This window comes from Oncorhynchus tshawytscha, linkage group LG01 (genome assembly GCF_018296145.1).
Source record: "Oncorhynchus tshawytscha isolate Ot180627B linkage group LG01, Otsh_v2.0, whole genome shotgun sequence".
Taxonomy (NCBI): Eukaryota; Metazoa; Chordata; class Actinopteri; order Salmoniformes; family Salmonidae; genus Oncorhynchus; species Oncorhynchus tshawytscha.
The window spans coordinates 61,216,793-61,237,478 of record NC_056429.1 but is presented as its reverse complement, the minus strand read 5'-3'; positions in this window follow the sequence as shown (position 1 = coordinate 61,237,478).

Here is a 20,686-nt window from a genome sequence, read left to right as displayed (position 1 = left end):
CCATTGTTGCTCCTAGATGTTTCCACTTCACAATAACAGCACTTACAGTTGACCGGGCAGCTCTAGCAGGGCAGAAATGTTGTGAACTGACTGGTTGGAAAGGTGGGATCCTATGATTGCGCCAAGTTGAAAGTCACTGAGCTGTTCAGCAAGGGCATTCTACTGCCAATGTTTGTCTATGGAGATTTCATGGCTGTGTGCCTCATTTTATACGTCTGTAAATAATGGGTGTGGCTGAAATAGCTGAGTCCACTAATTTGAAGGGGTGTCCACATACTTTGTATATTTAGTGTATATTTACACAGTAAGCTGTGCTGCCAACAAGACTGTTTACACAAGCAGACAAATATTGTTATTTTTTTCTTCACTAATTTTTTCTTCACTACTTTCAACCTATCAGATGTGAAAAGATCTCATGTTATTGTTCAAAAGACCAATTACTGGAAAAAATATCAGATTTGGGCTGCCTGTGTGAACGCAGCCCAGTTTGCACAAACCTCTGCAGCATCCAAATCCACTCATATTCAAAATCCCCACTGAGTTGTAAATTGGAGTGATGGTTGGGTTAGTGAAGCAGACAGATGCCAGCATATAGCGTGTGTGTGCTGTGAACCCCCACTTCTATGGAGAACTTTACTTTATGAACACCTCACGGTGTCGGTTGCCATCCTCTGTCTCCCTGCCACCCTACAATCCCTCCTGAGCAGGACAGACACCCCTACCCTGTCACACCACATAATTACAGACCTTGCAGTCTCGCGAGGACACACACACACATTTATAATTATGGGCTAAGATTGCAAAAATATTCTACCAGAACTGTTAGTAATTGGTGTTTCTATGTGATGTGAATTGTTTTTACCTGCACCAGGAATGATTGTCATGGTTGAACACTGATGGACACAACTTTTTTGCACTGTGGGGGAAAAACCCAGCATGCTGTCAAAATGACATTTCATAGAATCAAGAGACACCACAACCATTACATTTTAGACTCAGTTTGGATGTGTTTGTGTGTCTCTAATGACTTAAAATTAGTGCCCGAGGCAAGATCACAGTGTAGTCGGCATAATCAATCATTCAAACCAACCCCTGTGGGTCTCAGTGTTGTCTTTTAAGAGCATAGGTTATAAACAAATTGTTATATTTACTTTGTGGGCATGAAGGCCTAGCCTGGGGCCATAAACATGGAATCACCATTTTAGGGAGGTTTAAGAGATAATACATATCAAGCCTCATCAGGGGTTGCCCAAAGACACAAAAAGACAAGGATTTTTGAATAGTCCACAATTCACCATGGATAGACCTTCGGTTGAAAAGATACTTGATACTTTTAGGCTCAGTTCAAATGAATTGTGGAAACTGTCCATTAGGACAACATATGTGATGACATCACCTGGTTTCAATGTGGTTTCTATAGGCAATATCTCTCATCATCACTCAATACCTAGGTTTACATCCTACTATACCTTTGTCTGTACATTATACCTTATCGCCCCCAGAAACCTCATTTTACTCTCTGTTCCAGACGTTCTAGACGACCAATTCTCATAGCTTTTAGTCGTACCCTCATCCTACTCCTCCTCTGTTCCTCTGGTGATGTAGAGGTGAATCCAGGCCCTGCAGTGCCTAGCTCCACTCCTATTCCCCTCTCTTTTGATGACTTCTGTAACCATAATAGCCTTGGTTTCATGCATGTTAACATTAGAAGCATCCTCCCTAAGTTTGGTTTATTCACTGCTTTAGCACTCTGCCAACCAGGATGTTCTAGCCGTGTCTGAATCCTGGCTTAGGGAGACCACCAAAAATTCTGAAATCTTCATCCCTAACTACAACATTTTCAAACAAGATAGAATGGCCAAAGGGGGCGATGTTGCAATCTACTGCAGAGATAGCCTGCAGAGTTCTGTCCTACTATCCAGGACTGTACCCAAACAAATTTAACTTCTACTTTTAAAAATCCACCTCTCTAAAAACAAGTCTCTCACCGTTGCCGCCTGCTTTAGACCACCCTCTGCCCCCTGCTGTGCTCTGTACACCATATGTGAACTGATTGCCCCCCATCTATCTTCAGAGCTCGTGCTGCTAGGTGACCTAAACTGGAACATGCTTAATAATGGAACTGAACACTGTTTAACAAAAACGAGAACAATCGAAACAGTTCTATCTGGTGCAGACACAAAAACAGAAAGCAACTACCCACAAACCCAGGTGGGAACAGGCTACCTAAGTATGGTTCTCAATCAGAGACAACGATAGACAGCTGCCTCTGATTGGGAACCATACCAGGCCAAACACAGAAATACAAAACATAGAACAAAAACATAGAATGCCCACCCCAACTCACGCCCTGACCAAACCAAAATAGAGATATAAAAAAGGAACTAAGGTCAGAACGTGATAGTACCTCTGCTGTTTTCAACCAAGATCTCAGCGATCACTGCCTCATTGCCTGCATCCGTAATGGGTCAGCAGTCAAATTACCTCCTCTCATCACTGTCAAAAGCTCCCTGAAAGACTTCAGCGAGCAGGCCTTTCTAATCAACCTGGCCGGGGTATACTGGAAGGATATTGACCTCATCCCGTCAGTAGAGGATGCCTGGTTATAAAAAAAAAGCCTTCCTCACCATCTTATTTTTTTATTTCACCTTTATTTAACCAGGTAGGCTAGTTGAGAACAAGTTCTCATTTACAACTGCGACCTGGCCAAGATAAAGCATAGCAGTGTGAACAGACAACACAGAGTTACACATGGAGTAGACAATTAACAAGTCAATAACACAGTAGAATTTTTTTTTTTTTAAAAGAGAGTCTATATACATTGTGTGCAAAAGGCATGAGGAGGTAGGCGAATAATTTCAATTTTGCAGATTAACACTGGAGTGATAAATGATCAGATGGTCATGTACAGGTAGAGATACTGGTGTGCAAAAGAGCAGAAAAGTAAATAAATATAAACAGTATGGGGATGAGGTAGGTAAATTGGGTGGGCTATTTACCGATAGACTATGTACAGCTGCAGCTGCTCAGATAGCAGATGTTTGAAGTTGGTGAGGGAGATAAAAGTCTCCAACTTCAGCTATTTTTGCAATTCGTTCCAGTCACAGGCAGCAGAGAACTGGAACGAAAGGCGGCCAAATGAGGTGTTGGCTTTAGGGATGATCAGTGAGATACACCTGCTGGAGCGCGTGCTACGGGTGGGTGTTGCCATCGTGACCAGTGAGCTGAGATAAGGCGGAGCTTTACCTAGCATGGACTTGTCGATGACCTGGAGCCAGTGGGTCTGGCGACGAATATGTAGCGGGGGCCAGCCGACTAGAGCATACAGGTCGCAGTGGTGGGTGGTATAAGGTGCTTTAGTAACAAAATGGATGGCACTGTGATAAACTGCTTCCAGTTTGCTGAGTAGAGTATTGGAAGCTATTTTGTAGATGACATCACCGAAGTCGAGGATCGGTAGGATAGTCGGTTTTACTAGGGTAAATTTGGCGGCGTGAGTGAAGGAGGCTTTGTTGCGGAATAGAAAGCCGACTCTAGATTTGATTTTAGATTGGAGAAGTTTGATATGAGTCTGGAAGGAGAGTTTACAATCTAGCCAGACACCTAGCTACTTATAGATGTCCACATATTCTAGGTCGGAACCATCCAGGGTGGTGATGCTAGTCGGGCGTGCGGGTGCAGGCAGCGAACGGTTGAAAAGCATGCATTTGGTTTTACTAGCGTTTAAGAGCAGTTACAGGCCACGGAAGGAGTGTTGTATGGCATTGAAGCTCGTTTGGAGGTTAGATAGCACAGTGTCCAAATAAGCATGCCCCATACAAGAAATGTAGAACCAGGACCAGATATAGCCCTTGGTTCTCTCCAGACCTGACTGCCCTTAACCAACACACAAACATCCTATGCTAGGATGAAAAGGCTAGCTTTTTCAAGCAGAAATTTGCTTCCTGCAACACAAATTCAAAAAAGTTCTGTGATGCCTGGTGGGGGACAAGTGGGAGACTGTAAAGTCCACGGAGAATAAGAACACCTCCCAGCTGCCCATTGCACTGAGGACAGGAAACACTGTCACCACCGATAAATTCACTATAATTGAGAATTTCAATAAGCATTTTTCTACGGCTGGCCTGGCTACCCCTACCCCGGTCAACAGCACTGCACCCCCCACAGCAACTCGCCCAAGCCTTCCCCATTTCTCCTTCTCCCAAATCCAGCCAGCTGATGTTCTGAAAGAGCTGCAAAATCTGGACCCCTACAAATCAGCCAGGTAGACAATCTGGACCCTTTTCTTTCTAAAATGATCTGCCGAAATTGTTGCAACCCCTATTACTAGCCTGTTCAACCTCACTTTGGTGTCGACTGAGATTCCCAAAGATTGGAAAGCAGCTGCGGTCACCCCCCTCTTCAAAGAGGGGGGGCACTCTTGACCCAAACTGCTACAGACCTATATCTATCCTACCCTGCCTTTCTAAGGTCTTCGAAAGCCAAGTCAACAAACAGATTACCGACCATTTCGAATCCCATCATACCTTCTCCGCTATGCAATCTGGTTTCAGAGCTGGTCATGGGTGCAGCCACGCTCAAGGTCCTAAACGAAACGATACTGTGCAGCCGTATTCATTGATCTGGCCAAGGCTTTCGACTCTGTCAATCACCACATCCTCATCGGCAGACTCGATAGCCTTGGTTTCTCAAATGATTGCCTCGCCTGGTTCACCAACTACTTCTCTGATAGAGTTCTGTGTGTCAAATCGGAGGGCCTGTTGTCCGGGCCTCTGGCAGTCTCTATGGGGGTGCCTCAGGGTTCAATTCTTGGACCGACTCTCTTCTCTGTATACATCCATGATGTCGCTCTTGCTGCTGGTGAGACTCTGATCCACCTCCAAGCAGACGACACCATTCTGTATACTTCTGGCCCTTCTTTGGACTTTGTGTTAACAACCCTCCAGACGAGCTTCAATGCCATACAACTCTCCTTCTGTGGCCTCCAATTGCTCTTAAATACAAGTAAAACTAAATGCATGCTCTTCAACCGATCGCTACCTGCAGCTGCCCGCCCATCCAACATCACTACTCTGGATGGTTCTGCCTTAGAATATGTGGACAACTATAAATCCTAGGTGTCTGGTTAGACTGTAAACTCTCCTTCCAGACTCACATCAAACATCTCCAATCACGGGCCTCCTGGGTGGCGCAGTGGTTAAGGGCGCTGTACTGCAGCGCCAGCTGTGCCATCAGAGTCCCTGGGTTCGCGCCCAGGCTCTGTCGTAACTGGCTGCGACAGGGAGGTCTGTGGGGCGACGCACAATTGGCCTCGTGTCGTCCGGGTTAGGGAGGGCTTGGTCGGTCGTCCTTGTCTCATCGCGCACCAGCGACTCCTGTGGTGGGCAGGGCGCAGTGCGTGCTAACCAAGGTTGCCAGGTGCACGGTGTATCCTCTGACACATTGGTGCGGCTGGCTTTCGGGTTGGATGCGCGCTGTTTTAAGAAGCAGTGCGGCTGGTTGGGTTGTTTATCGGAGGACGCATGACTTCCCGTACGGGAGTTGTAGCGATGAGACAAGATAGTAGCTACCACACCAATTGGATACCATGAAATTGGGGAGAAAAAGGGGTAAAATTCCAAAAAACAATATATATTTAAAAAAAATAAACATCTCCAATCCAAAGTTTAATCTAGAATCGGCTTCCTATTTCGCAACAAGTCATCTTTCACTCATGCTGCCAAACATTATTTCTACCTTTGTAAAACTGACCATCAGGCGATGTCATTTACAAAATAGCCTCCAATACCCTACTCAATAAATTGGATGCAGTCTATCAGGGTGCCACCCATTTTGTCACCAAAGCCACATATACTACCCACCACTCTGTACGCTCTTGTTGCCTGGCCCTCGCTTCATACTCGTCGCCAAAACCACTTTACTGCTAGGTAAAGTCCCCCCTTTTCTCAGCTCGCTGGTCACCATAGCAGCACCCACCTGTAGCACGCACTCCAGCAGGGATATCTCTCTGGTCACCCCTAAAACATTTGCACCCCATTATTTCTATCTACCATTCCAGTGTTTTACTTGCTATATTGTATTTACTTTGCCACCATGGCCTTTTTTTTTTGCCGTATCTTACCTCATTTGCACAGACTGTATATATACTGTTTTATTGTGTTATTGACTAAATAGGCCATAGTGGCGAAATAATTACAATTCAGCAATTAAACACTAGATAGATGTGCACAAGTTGAATGACTGAAGTAGAGATACTGGGGTGCAGAGGAGCAAAAAAATAAATAACAGTATGGGGATGAGGTAGTTGGACAGGCTATGTACAGGTGAAGTGATCTGTGAAATAGGCTTATTGCCCTTATATACCAGACTGTTTTCCAAAGTACAATCTACATTATGCTCAAATACAGATTTACCATAATTTGATTATAGTATAATTTTTTTGTTGTTGAAGTAAATGTTCAGTTTTTAGCCCTGACAGACATGGCAGCTCTGCTATTAGCTCCTAAGCATTTTGCAGTATTTCCTTTTTTGTGTGTTGTTTCTTACATTATTAGACCAGAACGTTTTTTGAGTTATTACATACAGCCGGAAATAACTTTTTGATATCAGAGAGGCAGTAAACTCACCAGCATTAAAATCAGGAATGGGACTTTCCTCAATTGGATCCTTTATTCGTACCCCCCAGGTAAATTGAACTTACCACAGAGGCTGCTCCAAGTCGCCACAGTTGGAGAAGAGGTATTTGGAGTGGAATTCTGTTTCACGGACTCATGGCTCTCTCAGGATATACTGTCAATGTCCAACCAGCGAAATCGGTTCTCAGTTCATTGCGCAGACAGGAATAAAGAACTCTTTGGGAAGAAGAAATACAGGGGTGTATGCTTCATGATTAACTACTCTTGGTGTGATTGTGATAACATACAGAAACTCAAATATTTTCGTTCACCTGACCTAGAAAACCTCACAATCAAATGCCGACATTATTACCTCCGTAGAGACTTCTCTTCAGTTACAGTCACAGCCGGTTATATTCCCCCTCAAGCCGATACCGAGACGGCCCTTAAGGAAGAACACTGGACTTTATGCAAACAAGAAACCACATATTATTGTATCTGGGGATTTTAACAAAGCAAATTTAAGGAAAACGCTAATGAAGTTCTATCAACACATTGACTGTAATACTCGCTTAGGGAAAACACTAGACCACCGCTACTTGCCTTTTTGAGATGCCTACAAGGCCCTCCACGCTCTCTCTTCGGCAAATCAGATCACAACTCCATTTTGCCCCTCCCTTCCTATTAGGCAGAAACTCAAACAGGAAGTACCTGTGCTAAGGTCTATTCAACGCTAGTCTGACCAATCGGAATCCATGCTTCAAAATTGTTTTGATCACGCGGACTGGAATATGGTCCGGGTAGCCACTGAAAATTACATTGACGCCTACAGTGGATGTTGTATAGTGTATAGGGGATGTTGTTCTCATGGGGACTATAAAAACCTACCCAAACCAAATACTGTGGATAGATGGCAGCATTCGCACAAAACTGAAAACACAAACCGCCACATTTAACCATTGTCAAGGTGACTGAGAATATGGTTGAATACAAACAGTGTAGTTATTCCCTCCATGGGCCACCTCCCAGGTGGTGAAGGTAGGAAACAACACCTCCACTTCACTGATCCTCAACACAGGGGCCCCACAAGGGTGCATGATAAGCCCCCTCCTGTACTCCCTGTTCACCTATTCCTGCATGGCCATGCACACCTCCAACTCAATCATCAAGTTTGCAGACTAAACAGTATTAGGCCTGATTACCAACAATGATGACACAGCTTACATTTAGGAGGTCAGGGCCCTGGCAGAGTGGGGCCAGGAAAATAAACTTTCTCTCAATGTCAACAAAATGAAGGCGCTGATCTTGGACTTAAGGAAACAGCAGAGGGAGCACGCTCCTATCCACATCGACGGGACCGCAGTGGAGAAGGTGGAAAGCTTCAAGTTCCTCGGCGTACACATCACTGACAATCTGAAATGGTCCACCCACACAGACAGTGTGGTGAAGAAGGCGCAACAATGCCTCTTCAACCTCAGGAGGCTGAAGAAATTTGGCTTGGCCCGTAAGACCCTCAGAAACTTTTACAGATGCACAACTGAGAGCATCCTGTCGGGCTGTATCACCTCCTGGTATGGAAACTGCACCGCCCGCAACCGCAGGGCTCTCCAGAGGGTGGTACATTCCCACCAATGCATCACTGGGGGCACACTGCCTGCCCTCCAGGACACCTACAGCACCTGATGTCACAGGAGGGACAAAAATATAATCAAAGACATCAACCCCCAGAGCCACGGCCTGTTCACATCGAGAAGGTGAGGTCAGCACAGGTGCATCAAAGCTGGGACCGAGAGACTGAAAAACAGCTTCTATCTCAAGGCCATCAGACTGTTAAGTAGCCATCACTAGCCGGTTACCACCCGGCTACTCAACCCTGCACCTTAGAGGCTGCTGCCTTATATACATAGAATCGCTGGCCACTTTAATAATTGAAACTAGTCACTAACTATGTTTACCTGCTGCTTTACTCATCTCATATGTATATACTGTATTTAGTCAATGCCACTCCGACATTGCTCATCCTAATATTTATATATTTCTTAATTCCAGTATTTTACTTTTAGATTTGTGTATTGTTGTGAATTCTTAGATACTACAGCACTGTTGGAGCTAGGAACACAAGCATTTCACTACACCTGCAATAACATCTAAATATGTGTGTGACCAATACAATTAGATTTTTTATTACTCGTTGCCTATTTATGTGCTAAAACATTTCAAAAAGTTAGTCATCCATAGATCCTGAGAGACAGTGAACACAAATATAGCTTAGTTCAAATCAAAATGTTTTACCTACCCTACAGCCATCATTAGCATTGCTACTAGCAAAGCATTCCCAAATCCTCAAAGTCACTGTTACGGTTTTCTAGGTGTGAAGGATAGTCGGACCAAAATGCAGCGTGTAGATTGCGATCCATGTTTAATGAACAACGTGAAACACGAATAAACACAAAACAAAGAACGTAACGAAAACCGAAACAGCCTATACTTGTGTAAATAAATGAGATAGGAACAACGACACTAAGGACAATCACCCACGACAAACTCAAAGAATATGGCTGCCTAAATATGGTTCCCAATCAGAGACAACGATAAACACCTGCCTCTGATTGAGAACCACTCCAGACAGCCATAGACTTTGCTAGATAATCCCACTAGCTACAATCCCAATACATACACACCAAAACCCCAAGACAAAACACACCACAATACAAAAACCCCATGCCACACCCTGGCCTGACCGAATACATGAAGAAAAACACAAAATACTTAGACCAGGGCGTGACAGAACACCCCCTAAGGTGCGGACTTCCGAACGCACCTCAAAACAATAGGGAGGGTCCGGGTGGGCGTCTGTCCATGGTGGCGGCTCCGGCGCGGGACGTGGAACACACTCAGTCAATGTCTTAGTCCCCTCTCCTCGCGTCCCTGGATAGTCCACCCTAGCCGCCGACCATGGCCTTGTAGTCCTCACCCAGAAACCCACTGGACTGAGGAGCAGATCGGGAGTGAGGGGAAGCTCGGGAGTGAGGGGAAGCTCGGGAGTGAGGGGAAGCTCGGGAGTGAGGGGAAGCTCGGGAGTGAGGGGAAGCTCAGGCAGGTAGGTAGATCTACCAGATCCTGGCTGGCTGGTGGTTTCAGCAGATCCTGGCTGACTGGCAGATCCTGGCTGACTGGCAGATCTGACGGATCCCGGCCGACCCCGGCCGACTGGCAGTTCTGGCAGATCCTGGCCGACTGGCGGATCTGGAAGAGTCTGGCCGACTGGCAGATCTGGAAGAGTCTGGCCGACTGGCAGATCTGGAAGAGTCTGGCCGACTGGCAGATCTGGAAGAGTCTGGCCGACTGGCAGATCTGGAAGAGTCTGGCTGACTGGCAGATCTGGAAGAGTCTGGCAGATCTGGAAGAGTCTGGCTGACTGGCAGATCTGGAAGAGTCTGGCCGACTGGCAGATCTGGAAGAGTCTGGCTGACTGGCAGATCTGGAAGAGTCTGGCTGACTGGCAGATCTGGAAGAGTCTGGCTGACTGGCAGATCTGGAAGAGTCTGGCTGACTGGCAGATCTGGAAGAGTCTGGCAGACTGGCAGATCTGGAAGAGTCTGGCTGACTGGCAGATCTGGAAGAGTCTGGCTGACTGGCAGATCTGGAAGAGTCTGGCTGACTGGCAGATCTGGAAGAGTCTGGCTGACTGGCAGATCTGGAAGAGTCTGGCTGACTGGCAGATCTGGAAGAGTCTGGCTGACTGGCAGATCTGGAAGAGTCTGGCTGACTGGCAGATCTGGAAGAGTCTGGCAGACTAGCAGATCTGGAAGAGTCTGGCAGACTAGCAGATCTGGAAGAGTCTGGCTGACTGGCAGATCTGGAAGCGTCTGGTTGACTTGCAGATCTGGCAGCTCCTTGCAGACTGGCAGCTCCTTGCAGACTGGCAGCTCCTTGCAGACTGGCAGCTCCTTGCAGACTGGCAGCTCCTTGCAGACTGGCAGCTCCTTGCAGACCGGCAGCTCCTTGCAGACCGGCAGCTCCTTGCAGACCGGCAGCTCCTTGCAGACCGGCAGCTCCATGCAGACCGGCAGCTCTGGCTGCTCCATGCAGGCCTGCAGCTCTGGCTGCTCCATGCAGGCCTGCAGCTCTGGCTGCTCCATGCAGGCCGGCAGCTCTGGCTCTGGCTGGCCATGCAGGCCGGCAGCTCTGGCTGCTCCATGCAGGCCTGCAGCTCTGGCTGCTCCATGCAGGCCTGCAGCTCTGGCTGCTCCATGCAGACCGGCAGCTCTGGCTGCTCCATGCAGGCCTGCAGCTCTGGCTGCTCCATGCAGGCCTGCAGCTCTGGCTGCTCCATGCAGGCCTGCAGCTCTGGCTGCTCCATGCAGGCCTGCAGCTCTGGCTGCTCCATGCAGGCCGGCAGCTCTGGCTGCGCTGAACAGGCGGGAGACTCCAGCAGCGCTGTAGAGGAAGGCTCTGGCTGCGCTGAACAGGCGGGAGACTCCGGCAGCGCAGGAAAGGAGAAAGGCTCCGGCGGCGCTGGAGAGGCGAGGCGCACTGTAGGCCTGATGTGTGGTGCTGGTACTGGTGGTACTGAACCGAGAACACGCACAGGAAGCCTGGTGCGGGGAGCTGCTACCGGAGGGCTGGAGTGTGGAGGTGGCACAGGATGGGCTAGACCGTGAAGGCGTACTGGAGATCTTGAGAGCAGTGCTGGCACAGGACGTGCAAGGCTAGGGATGTGCACAGGAGGCCTGGTGCGTGAGGCTGGCACCAACTTCACCAGCCGACTAACACGCACCTCAGGACGTGTATGGAGCGCTAACCCAGGTGCCATCAAATCCCCGACACGTTCCGTCGGGCGAATTCCATACACAAAGCACCAACACAGCAACTCCCTCATTTCTCTCTCCTCCAATTTCCCCATTAACTCCTTCACAGTATCTGTTTCGCTCACCTCCAACACCGGCTCTGGTTCTGGGCTCCTCCTTGGCTCCTCACGATAAACAGGGAGAGTTGGCTCAGGTCTGACTCCTGACTCTGCCACACTCTCCCTGAGCCCCCCCCCCCTTCCTTCCGAGTCGCCTTGCTGCCTCCTCATACCGGCGCCTCTCCGCTTTCGCCGCCTCCAGTTCTTCTTTGGGGCGGCGATATTCTCCAGGCTGAGCCCAGGGTCCTTCTTCGTTTAGGATTTCCTCCCATGTCCAGAAATCCTTATAGCGCATCTCCTCTTTGGGCTGCTCCTGCCTGTTGACACGCTGCTTGGTCCGTTGGTGGTGGGTGATTCTGTTACGGTTTTCTAGGTGTGAAGGATAGTCGGACCAAAATGCAGCGTGTAGATTGTGATCCATGTTTAATGAACAACGTGAAACACGAATAAACACAAAACACTACAAAACACTACAAAACACTACAAAACACTACAAAACACTACAAAACACTACAAAACACTACAAAACACTACAAAACACTACAAAACACTACAAAACACTACAAAACAAGGAACGTAACGAAAACCGAAACGGCCTATACTTGTGTAAATAAATAAAGAGATAGGAACAACGACACTAAGGACAATCACCCACGACAAACTCAAAGAATATGGCTGCCTAAATATGGTTCCCAATCAGAGACAACGATAAACACCTGCCTCTGATTGAGAACCACTCCAGACAGCCATAGACTTTGCTAGATAACCCCACTAGCTACAATCCCAATACATACACACCAAAACCCCAAGACAAAACACACCACAATACAAAAACCCCATGCCACACCCTGGCCTGACCCAATACATGAAGAAAAACACAAAATACTTAGACCAGGGCGTGACAGTCACTTCAAACCAACTGTTATAGCCACCAAAATACCATAACAAGTTGCACATATAGAATTTGAGGGTTTTATAGGAATTATGGTATTTACGGTGGGGTCTGAAATTATTTACACACTTGATAAAGATGAGTAAAAAAATACTTAACTATATTGTACAGTATGTCAAAAAAATACTTAACTATATTGTACAGTATGTAAGTAAAAAAAATACTTAACTTCTTAAGCTTCCCCCCTACTTTTTCGGAAATTCTGTTAAAAATCGCGCAACATTTTGGCGTCCTGCTACTCAGACCAGGAATATAGTATATGCATATGATTAGTATGTGTGGATAGAAAACACTCAGACGTTTCCAAAACTGTTTAAATCACGGCTGTGACTATAACAGAACGTCTGTTTCATCGAAAAGCGCAGGAAAATCTGATCACTGGAGATGGAAAAAAGTATCCATGCGCCACTCCCATGAATTGTTAAAGGTGAACCGTAATATATTAGGCCAAGCTTGCAGTACCTACAGCTACCACAGGATCTATAGAGTCTCCTCATTTGAATCTGAATTGATTCTTGGTAGATCCGCCCAAAGGGAACCGATTCTCTCCGACCACCGACCCGAGGCATTGTCTGTCTTTTTCTCCGGACATTTTTCCACACGGCAGGCTATCGAATTTACATCGCCTCCTGATGATTTTTATAGCTTATTAACGTGTAGTTATACCTAAAGTTGCATTAGAAAGGTATTTCGAAGTGTTTTGTAAAAGTTTATCGTCGAATTTTTAACTTTTAAAAAATGACGTTACGTTATGAAACGCTCTTTTTCCGTTTTCCACACAGTCTTCATAGATCGATATCTAGGCTATATATGGACCGATTTAATCCAAAAAAAGACCCAGTATTGATTATGGGACATCAAGGTGTGCAAAGAAAGAAGATGGTCAAAGGTAATTAATGTTTTATATTTTATTGTGCGGTTTGTGTAGCGCCGACTATGCTAATTCTTTTGTTTACATCCCCTACGGGTCTTTTGGGGTGTTGCATGCTATCAGATAATAGCTTCTCATGCTTTTGCCGAAAAGCATTTTAAAAATCTGACACGGTGGCTAGATTCACAATGACTGTAGCTTTATTTTAATACCAAACATGTGTATTTTAATGAACGTTTGCGTTTTAACTAATACTATTAGCATATAGCGTCGCGCATGTGCATTTCTAGAGCTCTAGGTGAGACGTCTGCGTCTCAAGTAAGCTCAAGAGGTTTTAACTATATTGTACAGTATGTCAAAAAAATGGGAAATTATGTTATTTTACACTAATACAATTGCTCAGAGAAAGAGATTTTGTTTAACAAGCATTCATTTATAAAAAAATATATATATATTGATACCCCTGTTTTCAACACCTTTTAATACCTCACCTTGTGAGTAAAATGGCACTGAGCCTTTTTTCTTTGTCATCCAATAAATGTAACCGGTTCTTTGGTTAACTGACACAAAAATAGAGCTCTTTGTCTACACATGTGGTGGGTTTGTCATCGAAATGAGAATGCATACAAAGCTATACAGCTATCTTTGTAGATTCAGATCATATCTGAGTTCTGTATTGCAGTTCCATCAAGTATTTATACCATTGGCATACTTTTTATACCATTGGCAGATTTTATACTTACAAAAACAAGGTATTCTTTGCTTTGTACACTGTCATATGATATGTGGTATAGAATAATACAATCAGAGGCGAGTACATGGGGAGCTATATCTCTGCAGATGATCTGTTTATCTGGTCGAAATCACTTATACATGTCCCCCTCCCTCCACCCTCTGGTGGTATCGATAACTTGTTATTATATCTCCAGAGAAAACTAGATTCAACTAAAGGTCCTAGCTATCAAATTACTATAGGCAGAATTAGGTGTTTTTGTGGTATATGGCCAATATACCACTGTACTTGTAAATCACACAATTGTCAATTGCATTACAGCATATCAGACAATACCACAAGTATGACGCAGAACTACTTTATTACTGTTTATGTTCGTAACCGGTTTATAATAGCAGTGGGAGTTTGTGGTACATGGACAATATACCACTGCTAAGGGCTGTATCCAGGCACTTCAATTCACGTCGTGCCTAAGAACAGCCCTTAGGTGTGGTATATTTAAGAAATAAGGCCAAAGGTGGTGTGGTATATTGTCTGATATACACATGGCTGGAATGTCTTTTCAGCCAATCAGCATTCAGGACCAAAACTACCTGGTTTATAATTAAGAAATTAGGCACAAGTGGGTGTGGTATATTGCCAATGTACCACGGTTAAGTTCTGTTCTTATGCAGAACGTATCACGGAGTGCCTGGACACAACCCTTAGCCGTGGTATATTGGCCATATACCACAAACCCCCGAGGTGCATTATTGCTATTAGAAACTGGTTATCAACGTAATTAGAGCTGTAAAAATACATTTTGTCATACCCGTGGTATACGGTCTGATATACCACGGCTGTCAGCCAATCCTACAAATCAGAGTGATCATTCTACAGTGGTCACTGCAGCGTACGCTCAGGCTGGTGTGATTACAACGCATATTTAGAACATCCAAAAATCAGCATTTTAACTGGCCACAATGCTTTTTCACAGAAGCATTTTGCACAAACACAATACTTCCTTCTTCACAGTCCTTCCTTTTTCCAGTTCTTCAATAACACAGACTCCAAGGCAAATCAGGGGGAGAAAAATATATTTATTCAAAGAGAACAAATCATAGTTGTTATGCTGGAAAGTAGATGGCAGATGTTCATTCTTCCCTGTCCTCAATCAAGAGGCAACTCCGGGATGCTGGCCTTCTAGGCAGAGTTCCTCTGTTCATTGTCTGTGTTCTTTTGCCCATCTTAATATTTTCTTTTTATCGGCCAGTCTGACTTACGGCTTTTTCTTTGCAACTCTGCCTAGAAGGCCAACATCCCGGAATCGCCTCTTCACTTTCGACTTTGAGACTGGTGTTTTACAGATACTATTTAATAAAGCTGAACATTGAGGACTTGTGAGGCATCTGTTTCTCAAATTAGACACTCTAATGTACTTGTCCTCTTGCTCATTTGTGCACCGGGCCCTTCCACTCCTCTTTCTCTTCTGGTTAGAGCCAGTTTACGCTGTTCTGTGAAGGGAGTAGTACACAGCGTTGTACGAGATCTTCAATTTCTTGGCAGTTACTCGCGTGGAATTGTCTTAATTTTTCAGAACAAAAATAGACTGACGAGTTTCAGAAGAAAGGTCTTGGTTTCTGGCCATTTTTAGCCTGTAACCGAACCCACAATGCTGATGCTCCAGATACTCAACTAGTTTAATTTGGGATAGGGGGCAGCATTTTCACTTTGGGATGAATAGCGTGCCCAGAGTGAACTGCCTCCTACTCTGTCCCAGATGCTAAAATATGCATATTATTATTAGTATTGGATAGAAAACACTGTGACGTTTTGTCGTGGAAATTTCCTCTATTTACCAAATAATGGGAGCAAACCACAACACAAGTCAGAGTTAGTTATCAAAGTCCATCTTTAATTATATCAGCTCTATCACAACCCTGTGACTCTCAGATCAATTCAGTGTCTATCAATGAATTCTATGAGAGCCCCCACTACATTGCAACTGAGATCCTTTAATAGCAAAGAACCACCCCCCTCCTAGACGACATGACAAAACACAGGTCTTAGGAACTTACACAAAGAAAGACTTTACTTCAGAGGAATATCCCCTAGTAAGACAGAGTTGGCTATACATTATCATTCAGTTTGGTCTCCTAAACAAAGCTCTTATCTCGTCCTTGGTACAAAATGGTACCAAGACATTACCCTCACCCTATGATATATGGAGACTTGGAGTTGGAGACTTTTATCTCCCTCACCAACTTCAAACATCAGCTATCTGAGCAGCTAACCGATCGCTGCTGCTGTACATAGTCTATTGGTAAATAGCCCACCCATTTTCACCTACCTCATCCCCATACTGTTTTTATTTATTTACTTGCTCTTTTGCACACCAATATCTCTACCTGTACATGACCATCTGATCATTTATCACTCCAGTGTTAATCTGCAAAATTGTAATTATTCGCCTACCTCCTCATGCCTTTTGCACACATTGTATATAGACTCCCCCTTTGTTTTCTACTGTGTTATTGACTTGTTAATTGTTTATTCCATGTGTAACTCTGTGTTGTCTGCTCACACTGCTATGCTTTATCTTGGCCAGGTCGCAGTTGCAAATGAGAACTTGTTCTCAACTGGCCTACCTGGTTAAATAAAGGTGAAATAAAAAAAATAAAAAAAATAAAAAATATATCAAATTGTCATTTAGATACAACCGATTCTAAATACAACCAATCCTGGACAAACTCACGGAGAGCATAGAATGATTCCAGACACTGCCATCCTCCTCTCCCCGATGGGAAAAGTAGGGAGTGACTGGCACACAGACACAGTGGAGCAAAAGATATGTTTACACGTGATGACACCTTGACCTCTCCCCTCTCTGCGGCCCATGCAACTTAGTCTTGACATAGAACAGATAACTGCCAATGGCCACCACTATAGTACAACAAAATACATTCTTATGAGGAATAACTCATAAGCATATGGTGAATATAAAACATCTTATCTATGTTACCCACCAATTCTGATTATTCCCCAACATTTTCTAAAACTGTTTGAATGATGTCTGTGAGTATAACAGAACTCATATGGCAGGCAAAAACCTGAGAAAAAAATCCACCAGGAAGTGGGAAATCTTAGTTTTGTAGATTTTCAACTCAGCCCCCATTGAATATACAGGGTGAAATTAGTTATGTTTCACTTCCCAATGCTTCCACTAGATGTCAACAATATTTAGAACCTGTTTTGAGGATTCTAATCCAAAAGAGGGGCTCATAAGGGCTCTTTGAGTGAGTGGTCTGGCAGAGTGGCACAGCCTCCGTCTGGCGCACTCACGTGAAAGGTACCTACGTTCCACTTCATTTGTACAGACAAAGGAATTGTCCGGTTGGAACATTAATGAAGTTTTATGTTAAGCAATGGCTTTTTTTCTGGACACTCTTCCATAAAGCCCAGCTCTGTGGAGTGTACAGCTTAAAGTGGTACTATGGATAGATATTCCAAACTCCGCTGTGGTGCTTTTTTGGTGGGCAGCCCTCTCTTTGCAGGTTTTTAGTCGTGCCATATTCTTTACATTGTTTAATAATGGATTTAATGGTGCTCTGTGGGATGTTCAAAGTTTCTGATATTTTTTTATAACCCAACCCTGATCTGTACTTCTCCACAACCTTGTCCCTGACCTGTTTGGAGAGCTCCTTGGTTTTCATGGTGCCACTTCTTTGGTGGTGCCCTTTGCTTACTGCTGTTGCAGACTCTGGGGCCTTTCAGAACAGTGCGTATATATACAAATCATGTGACAGATCATGTGACACTTAGATTGCACCAAGGTGGACTTTATTTAACTAATTATGTGACTTCCAATGGTAATTGGTTGCACCAGATCTTATTTAGGGGCTTCATAGCAAAGGGTGAATACATATGAACGCACCACTTTTCTGTTTGTTTTAAACAAGTTATTTCTCTGTTTCACTTCACCAAATTAAACTTTTTTGTGTATGTCCATTACATTAAATCCAAATAAGAAAATCTGTTTAAATTACAGGATGTAATGCAAAAAATTTGGAAAAACGCCAAGGGAGATGAGCACTTTTGCAAGGCACTGTATGATGGGGAGTTGGAGAACGCACAGATAGATAGAGAGAGACAGAGACAGAGAGAGAGCTGAACTGTTTCACAGGAAGCCATCATCAGTTCCCCCTTCTGCTAAGTCTACTGCACTCCTCAATGGAAATATTGATGTTTCCTGTGTTGCTCACAACATAGGAAAGAAAATGTGAAAAAAACGACAATGGAGTGAAAACAGCAGGCATGTATTGGTTCATCTTAACATTGACCATAGGCCAAAAAGGGAAAATATAGCCAACATTGGTTCCAGAATACATTTTCTACTGTAAATTATTGGAATTGAATGACGTGACCTGAGAACATGCTAGCTCCTTTCAGCTGTAGTGAAGAAAAATCTTTGATATTCTCCTGGTTCTAGACTGTTCTTGTTCTGACAAATCTGCTGACAAAATGCATGGTGACATGTGGTGCACTACCTCTGTATCCACAGGGCTGTCAGGGAGCCTGTGATTGTAATGGGATATATGAGCCATGACTTGAATAAAACAACATTTGATAAGACAGTTATCGACAGCCAATGCTATGTTATCGCTTTCACAACGTATGCCATGTTGATGTAAAAATCCAACATTTCCAGCACTTGACGACCGACTGGTGGGCATGGATTCACATTGAGAACACAATGCATCATCTTGTGCTGTAATCGTTTGATAAGTTTGTGACTGTATGAACATAGTTGGAACTCTTTCGGATCAATCAGCTTACAATAATGGCATAACTGTACACATGCTGGATTCCCGACATACTTCACTTCACTCTTTGGAAACCACATCAGTTGTGTATCTTAAAAGAAACTGTGGGTTTGATTGAAATACAAAAAGAAATTGAAGTTCATAAGCACTCAACTCCAAAGGGAGGTGTGGAGGAGAAAAGGGGGGGGTAATATACTTTGTATTTCAGGTGTTTCATCATGTTTTCCTCACATTCCTCTCAGTTGAACACATCGTCCATGTACCAGAGTGACAACTTGACCCACTTCTCTAATCCTACACTACCACAGGATGTGCTGCATGCGCAACACGTTATCACTCCACTTCACAGTTCCTGCTTCTGTTCATCTGCTTCAGCCAAATTGAAGGGAAATTGAGGGTGAGAGGAGTATGGAGAAGATAGGCTAAGAACCAAATGGGTCAGCTTCACATCTATTAACATGCATGTTACATTGAGTCGCAAGAACTAATGACTTTTGGGAACTCACCAGTGGTAAAGGGAACACAACACAATCATCCCACTGACCACAGTCGTCAATTCTATGCCTGTTCCATTTTGGTTCAATGTAATTTCACTGAAATGACATGGAAACAATGTTGATTCAAACAGTGTGTACCCAGTGGGACAAATGCAGCGTGTCCTTACAAAGAAAGGTAAAAAAAAGAAAAAAACAGGAGAAAAAGGAAATGACCAAGTTTTTTTTTTCTTCTAATCCCGCTGTAATGGCATAGTCTTTGAAGTGTCACAAAGAACTCCTTCCACAAACTCCTATAACAAACATACCCACACGCATTGTGTATAACAGTCAGTGCTCGCAACCAACTTTCTAAATATAACTGAATGTCCTCAGTGTGCCCCTGTGCCTGCTTTATTTGTCAGTGAATGAGTATTCCATTGCCAGGGACCATGGTCGTTTTCCAATCACTGCATCTGAGAGATGAGCCTCAGGGTGGCACTTAATGCATCTCAATCTCCCAATAAACTCATCAACATCACCCATCACTGATGTTTATTAAAAGTAAAGAGTGATTTAAGTGATTTAAACCCACAGAATGTACAGTATGTTATTTATTCATTGTCTTCTATTACAGACCTCACAGATCACAATCCAGGGATTTGAGTTCTTCAGAGTCTTATAAAGATAGGATGGTAATCACAAGGTGACACATGAACAGAGCAGCTATTTATTGGCACAACTGTAGGTTAAAGCATATTTGTAGTAGCCTAACCTTTCTCTACTTTGTCATTAGAGCTAGTCTTTTGAGTCATGTATTATGTTGTGTGAATGATTTCAACACATCTTTATGTCACCATTCCTCCCTCTATTCACCAGCAGATGCCACTCTTTAATTTGTATTACATCTCATTGTAAACATTATTATCTACTTTAATTCTATATATATATATATGTATCTTGTCTCTGCTTTTCCTTGACACTTCTGTTATTTTGTTATTTATCTTGCTTTTTCGTCTTTGTCCCTTGCTGAAATGTCCAAGCACAATGCAAATATAATGCAGTCAGTGTTTGGCAAAGATGCTGCTGTGTTTGCTGTTTTGTGTCTATGTGGCGTCCTCTGGAGGACATTTTACTACATCACACTTTAGTTGATGAAGAGCTTATTGAAACTCTGACAGATGTACTTCCCTCAGATGTTTGTTAAAATTGTCAAGGCAACACATTTGAGAGTTAGTAAATACCCGTGTCTGTGTCCTGAAGTTAAATTTAAGTTATTCACAAACCACGTTTTTATGCATGTAGAGTCACACAGTATTAACACAAATCAAC